Here is a 10,000-nt window from a genome sequence, read left to right on the forward strand (position 1 = left end):
CGCGCTGGACATCTGCTGCGCTTCTCCTCCGCTTCACTCTGCATCATATTCCCCTGGTGCGAAGCGCACTTAATGAAGATGACTTGCGTTTTTAAACTGATATTTCTAAAACGTGTCCAAATTATCAATATGTTTTAAATTATTCATAAGCATACATTTATATAATATTAGACACTTCTTTAATGTTATTTAGCGAAACTGTTGCGATCTGATTAATCATTTCAACCTTATAATCACTTGTTAAGTCATCTGATTATACTCATTTTATACTTTAACAGATTAATTTTGTCTTTTACATTCAGAAGCAGATTATACAACTTTTCACCATTCTTATTTCTTGCTGGAATTGTAGCCAAGAAGTTCTAATCTGGTACTCTTTCGTTCTAATTTGCATGAGCTCTGTCTCAAATGTGATGAAGTAATTACGCGACAGGGGCAAGGAAGCTACCGCTTTCTGCCTGATTTGTTTGGTTTATACAAAGGCTCACATATTCATATGGACTGCGGGCCAAATATGGCCCTTGGGTTAGTCATAAATGACCAGCGTGAGGACAAGAATATTTATTAGCCTGTGGAACTTATCCTATTCTGTATTTAAACAATATAATGAAGATTACGCATGTGAAAATACTTAAGTGTACAGTAAATAGAAAATATGATAATATATGCAACTTGCATTATAGATGTCGTATTCCATGTATATGATGCCATAATAAATGAATTAAAAATGTAGAGTAACTTATTGCTAATGCAAATACATATGCTCATTGTTACCTTTTGGAATCTATTCAAATAAACCTTACGTAAATGTACTGTATTTAATATCGCAGATTTTATTAACGTAAAACTGGGAAAGCAGGGATGTGCCTATGTTAGCCCTCGAGATGGAAGTTGCCTCTCGAGGGGTTTTAATTTGACACCCTGCTTTGGACTTCAACCAGGACTTCGCCCGATCTGTAATTCGCCAATATTATAGATAACAGCGTGATACGGACTGCAGTTGCCACAAGGAAAGTCAGGTTTTGTAGATATAATAAATCAAAATTGTGAAATATTTTTGCTACCTCATTACCTTGACTTGCAGACTGCTTAAAGACTTAATCAATTATGCAACTTGTAAGCTATTATAAATGTCGGCCTAGTAGAACTTTTAGCTAACCCACGGAAAATCAGGGTTTATGAAAAGTGTGAGAATAAGCAAAGTTATAGACGATCTGAAAATATAATCCATAATGTGGGCAATGGCAGTGATTCTGCAAAGCTTGATTTTCTGGTTTAGATACTTCGATCAAATGTCGTCTCCAGCAAGGGTACTGTATTAAAAATCGTATTCACAAAATCAGGGTAAACTTGCCAAGATACTTCCTTGCCTTACACGGACTAGTTATTTCGTTGATCAGCAGTATTCAGTGGAGTATCAATCTTTAATGAACTGGATTTAATACATGACCGCTTCCCGTTGATGGTTTGGTAACTAGAAGTGCTCATGAAAAAATCGTAGAACTCTTTGGCCACAATGCGGCAATGAAATATCCGAAAAAAATCTAATCCGCTTCCACAGCCGATCCCTCTGCCACACTTGCGACTATGTGTGCATCAGCATCACTATAGCGTAGACGCCTGCGAACACAGTTTAACAAGAAAGGAAGCCTGATTTACGCTTTTATAAACATGGAATTCTTACTCAGTGTTGATCGTGTCAAGGCAACCACTTACTTAGGAGCTACTCCAGTGGAGCGACATTCACAGTTCATTAATCACTCCTATAATGATGACGCTTCCGCCCCAACTGCGGGACACTGGACGCGCCTTTAGCCAAACGCGGCCCACTCAACATGGTCACCACATTATTCGTCAGACTCGTTTTCGCATGACTTTGGATGACTGCTGAATATCTGTCGCACCTGAAAGCGGGCTGCGTTCTGCAGAATACATCTCAGGAAAAAGTAAAGAGGTATGTTTTTCTAAACACAGACGTTGATAATGGAAATAAAATGTACATTTCCGTACACACTAATGAATATGAAGGGCCGTTATGACTTTAATATATTAAATTAATTTAAAACGAACCATCGTTACTATATTCACTGATCTCATTTTTTACACTGAAAGTGATACTTCGCTTGCAATTAATGTAGCGTTTCACTTCACTCGTCAGTAGTTGAACAATGGTGATGCTCAGGTAAAAAAATACATTTTTCATACTTTTCGATACTACCTTTGCAACACAATCTTACACAACTGTGTCTATATATATGTGTGTGTGCACACACACACACACACACATATATATAGACATATATGTACATATATAGACAAATACATATATATATGTACACATACACACACACACACACACACACACACACACACACACACACACACACACACACACATGTATATGTGTGTGTGTGTGTGTGTGTGTGTGTGTGTGTGTGTGTGTGTGTGTGTGTGTGTGTGTGTGTGTGTGTGTGCATCTGAAAGAGGTGTGTGTGTGTGTGTATGCATCTGAAAGAGGTGTGTGTGTGTGTGTGTGTGTGTGTGTGTGTGTGTGTGCTTAACAATAACCAAAATGAGCAGTAAATATTCAGAATGGCATTGTTATTATCATTCCTCTTTTATTATAACCATCATTACCATGATATTAATCATTAATTATAGGCAGCATGAAGTTTATGTTTGCTTCATATTCTCAATATAAAGTAAACGCACTTCGGAACTGCCTATAAAGGCGTTGCAGCTGTGAGTGAATGACACTTGTAGTGTACATGACAGACATGCGATAAATTATGTATCACCTCGGCAAACAACTCTGTTTGACTGCATTATCTAACCATCAAGGACAGGCTGTTTCCACAGCGATGGCGCGAGACAGCTTATCTCTTCGACGTGTCTGCGACAATATTCATAATTTTAGCCTTAAAAAGGCGCACAGAAAACTTTCCGAATATATTCAGTATGCAACATAGCAGCCGATTGTAATATCCATTATGGCAAAACAGCAAATGATAAGAACGCGAAGCTATACGAATCAGTATTGCCAATACTTAAAAAAAAAAAAAAAAAAAAATGTTATTAACGTTAATATCCAATAATTGTTCAAGCAATAATAGAATAATAATTATAAAAATTTTATGCGTCTTATTTGCTATTGGTAAAAAAACTGATACAGTTTCAAATACAGTACTTTAACTTCTTACATTATTATGAAAACATTTCGTGACAGGTAGATGCAAACTTAAAGAAACTGTGGATATTACAGCACAATATTATTTACCAAGAAAAAAATCAACAGAAGCTTAAACAAGTTTTTTTTTTGTTTTAAATCTACCAGAGGCTTCTAACAATCTAAGCAGCAGCTGCTAAGACCATTCGAAAGTAAAAAGAAGCCCTCATCATGGTTGTTCCACCTAGATTTTAAAGACCTGCTGCGAAAACGGCAAGTTTCAAAACAGGCCACCGGACAATATGAACTAGTAAACAATGTAAGAAAGCCAAGGAAAAGTGGCTGCAGGAGAAATGTGATGGAGTTAAGAATCTCATCCCAACGAGAAGTTCTGAAGGATAAGAGAGATCACTGGTCAACGAACCTTTTCCTTCGCAAATTGCATCAAAGCAGCAGACGGCCGCATTCTCCTCGTGACCGAGGATGTCAGTGCTCGTTGAAATGAGAATGTTCAAGATCTTTTTGACGATGAGCAAGAGCCAGAAGATCTAGTCCTGGAAGCTGTCAAATCTGATCCACCTATTCTGAAGTCAGAAATGCGCTGGTCCTCACAGCAAATTGAATCTGGAAAGGCTGCAGGACCTGACGGTGTGTACTTCGAAATGCTCAGGGTAGTGATCTTATCTGGATCTTTCTAAATGATATCTATGATATAGGCAAGTTACCTAAAGGAATGATAAAATCAGTGTTCATTGTCCTATCGAAGGTCCCTGAGATCCAGTTTGAGAACCATCCAACACCAGCAAAATACCTGGTTTTCATAAGGTCCGGCAAAATCCTCGGAAATATCCGAATAGTTGACAAAGATACGAGACTAATTCAGTCAGTCTATCAAGATTAACTTCCAGAATTCCGCATATCCGATGGAACAACTAACTGGTTACCCATCAAGCGAGGTGTCCGACAAGGTTGTGTGATGTTACTCATTTCTTCAATTTACACGGGAGATTGTAGATCGTCAGCACGGAATCGTTATCAATGGTTGCAAGCTTAACAACCTTCGTTATGCAGATGGTACAGTTCTCATAGCCATATCTGAAAGGACCTCCAAAAACTTATTGATGTTATGACAGCCAGCGAACGTCTTGGCCTCCATGTCAATAGCAAGAAACCCAAACGCATGGTGGTTTCAAAGTCGGAGGTCCCACTTGTCCATTGAAACAAGGAGAAATAGAAATCCAAGTCTCCTTCAATTATTTAGGAGCTTTTGCCACCTCAGAAGCTCGTTGCAAGAAGAAAATTAGACGCAGAATCGGACTAGCAATAGATGGATTCCCCAAACCGTGAACATCTCAACAGACCGCAGACAATCAATGCAAATAAAATTCAGACTCGTTAAAACTTTTCTATGGTCGACTCTCCTATATGGGTGCGAGTCTTCGACACTGACGACTGAATTTCGGCACAATATAGAGGCCTTAGAAATGTTCTACCGCAGGATGATGAGCACCCCTTCTACTGAGTGTCCAACGAGATCCTCAGAAGAGTCGAACGCGAGCTTCTATAATTGATCCGAGTACGACAGCTCAAATTCCTCGGACATGCAATCCGTAAAGGCACGTTAAAAAACCTTAGCCTAAGCGGTAAATTTGAAGGCAAGCAAGCTCAAGGTACACCGAATATCGGTGATGTCGCTAAAAGAATATATATATATATATGTATATATATATGTATGTATATACATATATACATATATATATATTATATATATTATATATTTATATATATATTATATACATATATATATATATATATATTAGATGAAAAAACACACAAAATACAAGCTAGATTTCAAAACTCTTATCTCATTATCAATAAATCTAGTTTATACATTGTCTTTTTTCTACCATTGTATCAACACAGTAGAGTGTTTTACCATTCATATATACATATATATAAATATGTATATATATATACACATATATATATAGATGGATATATAGATAAATATACGTATATATATATATATATATATATATATATATATATATATATATATGTATGTATGCATATACTAGACACACACACACACACACACACACACACACACACACACACACACACACACACACACATATATATGTGTGTGTGAATATATTTATCTATATATGAATATGTAAATATATAGATATAGAAATAGGTATAGATGTACAGTTGCGAAATTGTATTTCAGTACACTTGCTGGTTCCCACTTTTGTACATCTGGCAGCCACTTCGATGTGAACATTAGAATAAATAGTATTTTTTATGAATGAAGCGAAAACCCTAGGCAGTTTGTAAGAAAGCGTGTGATTGGTAGTACATAAATGACAAGTGTATTAGTATCTATTTTTGGAAACTACGTAACCCATTTCATCTTTAGCTATCTTCAAATAAGTTATAACAAAACATGTAGTTTATTGAAATGGCAACTCCTATGGAGGTAAGGCGGCATTCCCCCCTTCTTTCAACACGGTAAGTATCAGTAGCATATTTCTTGAAACTTGAAAATGCTTCATGCTTTATAAAGCTATGTATGGCAGCTGTTTCAAATAAAAAATCGCTGATTCCTTTCGAAATGGTTTTCGTAGGAGTGGCCGTTTTCTCGCCTGAACCAAACACTAAAACGGTGATTCAAGTAACAAAAAGTATGCTACATTATAGTTTTTATTACACAACATTAGCTGAACGGAAAACCGCAATAGGGCTTCAAAACATGTAGATATTTTCACTATGTGTGTGTGTGTGTGTATGTGTATCTGTGTGTGAGTGTGTGTGTGTGTGTGTGTGTGTGTGTGTGTGTCGGTGCGTGCGTGTGTGCGTGCGTATTTGCGTGCGTGTGTGTGTGTATGTGTGTGTGTATGTGTGTGTGTATGGTGTGTGTGTGTGTGTGTGTGTGTGTGTGTATGTGTCGGAGCGTGCGTGTGTGCGTGCGTACTTGCGTGCGTGTGTGTGTGTATGTGTGTGTGTATGGTGTGTGTGTGTGTGTGTGTGTGTGTGTGTGTGTGTGTGTGTGTGTGTGTGTGTGTGTGTGTGTTGTATGTGTAAATGTGTTTGTATATATATGCATACATATATACAGTATATACACACACACACATGTACACACACACACACACACACACACACATATATATATATATTTATATATATATTTATATATATATATATATATATATAATTTATAATTTGTGTGTGTGTGTGTGTGTGTGTGTGTATGTGTGTGTGTGTGTGTGTGTGTCTGTGTGTGTGTGTCTGTGTGTGTGTGGGTATGTGTATATATACACACATACATATACAGTATATAAATATACAATATACACATATATGGACCGTAATCATGTTAACATATATATAAAATATATGAATGCAAGAGATGCACTTTTTATATACACACACACACACACACACAAACACACACACAAACACACACACACACACACCCGTATATATATATATATATATATATATATATTTTTTTTTTTTTTTTTTTTTTTTTTTTTTTAACAGCCATTCATTCCGCTACCGCTGACCTGCATTCAAATCCCTTGCCGCCAGTGGATGGTAACCCCGGCCATTCCTTGCACACAGGGGATAGTTTAAAAGCAAAATGAAACAGACACTATGTCACACAAAGAACATCTATTGTAATAAATTGAATCAAACTAAACACTGCAGGACATAGGCCTCTCTCGATTCACTATTGAGAGGTTATATGACAGTATCACGGCGGTGACTTCCCCTACGTCACCTGTGTTTGACTTCTCAAAGCGATATGTCGTTTTCCCGGGCTCGAGGCAGCAGTCAGAGCGCAGGCCTTTTTACGACCGCCGCGACGTGGAATTGAACTCGGGACCACGAGGGTCGGAAACCAGTGCTCTAACCACTGGACCATCGCGGTAGTCATATATATATATATATGTGTGTGTGTGTGTACGTATATATATATATATATATATACATACACGCATATATAAACACACACACACACACATACATATATATGTATGTATGTATATGTTTATATGTATATATATGCATATGTAAATACGTATATATAAACATCATATATATATACATATACATATATAGGTATCCATACATATATAAACATATATACAAATATATATATATATATATGTATACATATGCATACATACACATACATGTGTATATAAATATATATATATATATACATATATATATATATATATCCTCACACAAAGATGAGTATATGCATGTATACACATGCACACACATACAGACACATATATGTGTATATGTATTATATATATACATATAGACATACAGATGAATATATATATGTATATGTATATGTTCATATACATACTTACATATGCATATATATATATATATATATAGAAAGATAGATATAGACACATATATAAACAGACATACACACGTGCATACATACATGTATACTATATATATGTATGCATGTATGTATATATATTATACATATGTATATGTATATATATACGTATATGCGTGTATATATTTACACATATGTATAAATATATATGTAAATGCATATATATATATATATATATATATATATATATATATATATACTGTCTATCTATCTATATATGTATCTGTATGTATATATATATATGTATATATACATATATATATTCCTATGTATATGTATATATATATATGTATATTTATATCTATCTATATATATAGACATATACATATATGTGTATGTATATATAATATAATACATATGTAATGTATATACATATATATATTTGTATATATATATTTATATATGTCTATATACATATGCATATATATGTATGTATATATACATATGTATATATACATATATAAACATAATACATCTATGTATATATGTATGTATGTATATACATGCATACCTTTATATATGCATATGTATATATACATACAAATATATGAACATATATACATACATACATATAAACATAAATATACATATATATGTATGTGTATATACATATATGTATATGTATATATATATATATATATATATATATATATATATATGTTTATACATACGATTATATACACATATATGTGTATATATATTTTTATATTTACATTTAATATATATGAATTTATATATACATATATATATTATATACAACCATACAAACACACACACATTTATATATATATATATATATATATATATATATATATATATATATAGGTATATGTATATTTATATATATATGCCTCCTCGTTACCACCCAAGGGAACTAGGTACCTTGCGGTCCTAGGCTGAACTGTGAAGGCTCTTGGTACGGAGTCATGGTTCACTTGCGTATGGACACATCCTGGCTTCGTACTAACTCCTGCCCCCGCGCCCCCTGGGGCTAATGGTGGCTGTGGGGAGGAAGGCCTTGCCAGTCCGTGTCCCCAAAACAACCCAACTGGCTGCGAATCATGTAGAAGTTGGTGCTGGGAGGAGGGCAAACATCCCTCTTACCCAGCAAGTAAGGCAACCTGTGGGTCCCAATTGGGATGGCGGCCGCTGGGCCTCGGTCTGGGAACGGGGGTTACCTGCGTCCTGGTGGCCGCCAACCTGGTGAATTATGGGACCTGCAGCCAGCAAACCCTTGCTATATGAGGCAACGTCGGTAGGGTAGGCAGAGGGGTAGGTTAAACTTCAGGCGTGCTGTCAGGGTGAGAGCTTGGAACATCCGTTCTTTGCGACAGGATGATCGGTTACCACTAGTGTCGAGGGAGCTAAAGCAACTGAGAGTTGAGGTGGCTGCTCTCCCGGAGAGGAGAAGACCTGGCAACAGCACGATTTGTGTGGGTGGCTACACTTATTACTGGTCAGGCCGCAGCAATGGTCACCATCTCCAGGGAGTATCCATAGCCATTTCCAGCAAAATTCAACCCACAGTAGTAGAGGTCACTCCAGTCGATGAGACTGAAGCTTACATTTGGCTTTATGTATCTTATTGCTGTGAATGCTCTTGCTGATGTGTATAAACTTGAAGTGAAAGAGCTGTTTTACGCCAAACTTGCATCTGTGACAGACAGCTATCCTCAGCAAGACATTCGTATTGTTCTGGATGACTTCAATGCGGTATCTTGCTGCAACTGAGCTGGCTATGAGATGTCTGTTGATCCTCATAGCTCAAGAGCTGAAGCTGGCAGTGAGAATGGCCTCCTTTTCTGTGACTTTGCTTGGTCTCAGAATTTGAGGATTTCTGACTCTTGGTATCAGCATTCTGAGCCACATTGTTGGACTTGGTACAGAGGTATGGGTAATGTGGCCAAGGGGATCGACCACATCCTCATTAGCACTTGCTGGAGGATCCTCAAGACCTGCAGGGTATATTGGAGAACCAAGGTCTGTGGAACTGATCACAGATTAGTTGTGGCTACTCTCTGGGTCCACTCTGGAACCACCCCTAGTTCCAATGAACACCCAAGGGTGTTTCATGTGGACAAATTGAGAAAGGTGGAGTGTGCCTTGTTTTGCAGCAGTCAGGGGCCTAATGGACCCTGTTGTTCTGTGGGACACCTTCAAACGTGAAATGCTCGATGCAGCCCAAGAATTGATTGGTGAATGAATGCCCAAGAGCAAGACAGAATTTCATCTTGCAGAAGATAATGGAAACCACAGATGCTTGTTGAGCGGCTCGACAGTAAGGGGATCGTGAATTGCATTGTTCCCTGGTGTGCAGGACTAGGTCACCGCAGAGAAAGGACAAGGAAGTTTATTAGGAATCTTGCAGAAGAGGTCGAAAGCTATTTCCTTCATCCTGCCTA

This window comes from Penaeus chinensis, chromosome 22 (genome assembly GCF_019202785.1).
Source record: "Penaeus chinensis breed Huanghai No. 1 chromosome 22, ASM1920278v2, whole genome shotgun sequence".
NCBI lineage: Eukaryota > Metazoa > Arthropoda > Malacostraca > Decapoda > Penaeidae > Penaeus > Penaeus chinensis.